Here is a 3,916-nt window from a genome sequence, read left to right as displayed (position 1 = left end):
ACTATTATTTCAACTCTTCTTTATGGAAGAATGCTAAAATTATTTCAAAGAAAAAAGTTAAAAAGAGTCAAGTAAAAAAGCAAGATAGAATCACTAACAGAGGCATCTTGCATTTAGAAGGTAGGATAAAATTATTCAGATTAATTGTGGACACCTCACTAATGATAGCCCCACAACAGTTCTTTTAAGGTTGATACAAATGTATGTAACTAATCCAACATTTTCTCCCCTTTTCTTGATCATGAAAACACAAAATACATGTTACATATGGTCTGAAATTAAATATATAATATATTTGGTTTAAAAAGTAAGCCTATTTTATAAAAATGTATTATGGGTATCACTGCTAAGGAACCAAAAACCTACAATTGAAGGAAGTAAGTAAGGCATGGAGGGGTACATATCTCTTGAAGTCTAAAAGCTATATAATAATTTAACTTGGGCTTTCTTAAGTTTGTCATCCGTTATAGAGTGAAGCCGTGATGGAGCAGATCACTGCAGTCTTGGGAAAACTGGGATAATGTTATTTAATACTTGAAGAGCTCATCTAACTATCCTTAAAATAGACAAAATATGGCCCATGTCTCCAGAACTGAGGTGTAATTCCCAAGTGAATCATTCAGAAATAAGTAGTCTTACGGAAAATGGATGGAAAATAGAATCACTCAAGAAGTGAAGAGCACTTGGGGGTCCAATCACTCAGTCAAATGAAGGTTAAGTATAAATTATTAGTGAGCCTGGTTGGGAGCTACTGTAGCTGAACTTAGCAGATCGATTTAGGGGTAGCTTTCTCCCATTTGGTTAAGCCTCATAAAACAGAAATATAATGCCAGATAACTACGTTATATTAGGAGCAAACTTTCAGGAGTGTTGAATAAGTCACACAGTGAGTACATACATGGGCACTGGTGAAAAACCGCCTGTACAAAATTCCCAGCTCTGCCACTTACTAAGTGGGAAATTTTCACAAAGTTGTGTAAGATTTCTTTGCATCAAAATTCTATCTCAAAATAGGGAATGATGGTATTACCTCAAAGGATTACTGTGGAATTAGATGACTTAATACATGTAAAATGCTTAACATGAAGACTGCAAGGAGTATATGCCCAGCAATATATATATACACGTATATATATATGTATATATATATATGTATATATATATATGTACATATATATGTGTGTGTATATATATATGTATTTCATTTAGTCACTCATCTTTCATTTATTTGGCAAATATTTATTGAGTTCCTACTCTTTCAGGTACTGGTCTTTATGTTGAGGTATAACAATGAACCCTACACTCAATGTATTTTCTCATTCAGGGGATCTTAGTTGCGGCGGGGGCCTGGGCAGGGGCCCCGGGGCCAGGGCGAGTCCTTGGCCACGACCTGCGCCCCTGACTGCGCTATGTTCCGTTGCTCCACCTCCTGGCCCGCGTTTTCTGCCGAGTAGCTGCACCCACTTAGACTGGGGCTGTGGTGGGAGAGAATATGCCGCAGTCCGAGTCCGGGAAGGCAGCGATGCTAAGTTGCGTCTGGTTTGGAATACCGAGTATGGTTATGAGAAAATAGCTGGAAACTATTGAAGGAAATTGAAAATGGCATTTCAGCTATGCTAGGTCTACAATGGGAAGTGTCACAATTCGATATTTTTGTTATGGTTGTCTTTTTACATCTGTGACCTGGATGGCTTTGTCTTTGTTTATTTCAACTTCAGTGAAGTGACTCAGCCACTTAAGAATGTGTCTGTCAAGAGGTCTGGCCCCTGTGTACCATTTCCCCCCAAAATTTATCCTCATTTTATTCCAGGTCCAAGTTGAGTGTTACAGCCACAGATAAAAGCAAACAAGATTGGTGACATGATAATCAAAATGATAATCCAGGAAAAGACGACATGAAATTCTCCCCTGAATTGGTGGAATTTAGCTTTCCATGACAGACTTTGGGAAATGCTGTTACAAGGGAGTTGTTCTTTGAGGAGAGAATAAAATTTTGATATGGGAAAACGAAAAGGAGAATTTATCATTCTCTGTAAGGGTATTATTTTTACCGAACATGATCAGGAGTTGAGAGACTTGAGCTACCAGAAACATGCCTTTAATAAGCTTATTAGTTACCGCCTGGGCTACCATAGAGATGTGCCAGATACACGGAATGCAGTACGTAAAGAAGAGCCTTACACAACTGATCTTCTAGTTGCTAGTGTTATTTGTTTCTACAGTGAAGCTTTCTGTGCCTTGCTCTGGATAGTGCACAGTGTTGTAGATTGGACTCCAGCACATCTTCTACATAAAATTATCCTAGTGGGCGATGATAGTGATTTTGATTATTTGAAAGGAGAAATAGATGAATATATCCAAAAATATATCCCTGGAAAAACTAAAGTAATAAGAAATAAGAAGCATGAGAGATTGATTCAAGGAAGAATGATTGGAGAAATTCTTGTATTCTTGTATTCCTAGATAGCCACTGTGAAGTGAATGAGATGTGGCTACAACCCTTGCTAGCTGCAATCCAGGAAGACACAAAACTGTGGTTTGTCCAGTGATTAATATCATCAGTGTTGATATGCTCATGTACAGCTCATCTCCTATGTTCGAGGATTCAATTGGGACTACACTTTAAATGGGATCTCATTCCTTTTCTGAGTTAGGAAGGAGCTACTGCACCAATAAAGTCACTTACAATGGCTGGAGGATTGTTTGCCATGAACAGACACTATTTCAATGAACTGGACAGTATGACAGTGGCATGGATATCTGGGGAGAAGAAAATTTTGAAATATCATTTCATATCTGGCTGTGTAGAGGTAAGCTCTTCGTCATCCCTTGCTGTAGAGTAGGACACATTTTCCAGAAAAAAAATGGCCATATGAATCTCTTAAAACCAGGGCATCATAACACACAAATACACCTTTCTTTGAGGCTGAAATATGTATGGTTTTATGAATATAAGAAAGAGTATTTTTTCTTAAGACCTGATCTGAAGATCAAAAACTATGGAAATACTAGTGAGGGTGTTGAATTGAGATGAAGTTGGGCTGTAAATCATTTAATTTGTATTTGGATAATATTTACCCACAGATGCAGATATCTGTGCCCAATGCCAAACCACAGCAATTAATTTTTATTAATAGAGGGCCAAAACACCCCAAAACACTTCAATGTGGAAGGCTCTATCACCTGCAGACCAACAAATGTCTGGTGGCACAAGACCACCCAAATCAGAAGGGAGGCCTTGTAGTGCTTAAGGTGTGTGATTATAGTGCTCCAAATCAGATCTGGGTTTATAATGAAGAATATGAATTGGTTTTAAATAATCTCCTTTGCCTGGATATGCCAGAGACTCACTTATGAGACCTACCATGACTCTAAAGTGCCATGGGTCAGAAGGCTCTCAACAATGGACCTTTGGGAAGAATAATCAGCTATACCAGGTATCATTTGGACAGTATCTGAAAGTTGTTGATCCAGAGTCGGAAAGATATGTTGCTATGGCAATTTGTGATGATGACTCCTCACAATAGTGACATTTGTAAGGTTAAGGTGGAGACCTCAACTGGAATGGTGCAATGCCCTAGGCTTTCATTCTCTGTAAAATGTGGCACTTTACAAAGAATACTAATGTTACAAGAAAAACCCTGAACTAATTTCATATTTGGACGGAATTCTCTTTGAGAGGATGAGCATTTTCTTGTCCCATGGAGATGCTTGGGAAGATTAGCAGAGGTGAGACAGCAAATACATTAGTGATTGGAATGCTGTGTTATCAGTAGATGAAGAAGTGCAATTCACTAAGATATTAATGTTGTTTCTGAGCTGCTGTTAAGGAATTTCTTGCGTATAGAATGTAATTTCAACTTTAAGGATTTGGTTTTGTACAAAGAACCAAATGCAAGAGATTGGCATTTCTGTT

At 38.0% G+C, this 3,916-nt stretch overlaps 1 pseudogene; it reads left to right on the top strand.

Annotated features, from left to right (window-relative positions):
- Positions 1-1,492: 1,492 nt before the first annotated feature.
- Positions 1,493-3,527, top strand: LOC119516242 (annotated as a pseudogene).
- Positions 3,528-3,916: the final 389 nt, after the last annotated feature.

Source organism: Choloepus didactylus, chromosome 2 (genome assembly GCF_015220235.1).
Source record: "Choloepus didactylus isolate mChoDid1 chromosome 2, mChoDid1.pri, whole genome shotgun sequence".
Lineage (NCBI taxonomy): Eukaryota > Metazoa > Chordata > Mammalia > Pilosa > Megalonychidae > Choloepus > Choloepus didactylus.
This window is presented reverse-complemented; position numbering and strand designations above follow the sequence as displayed.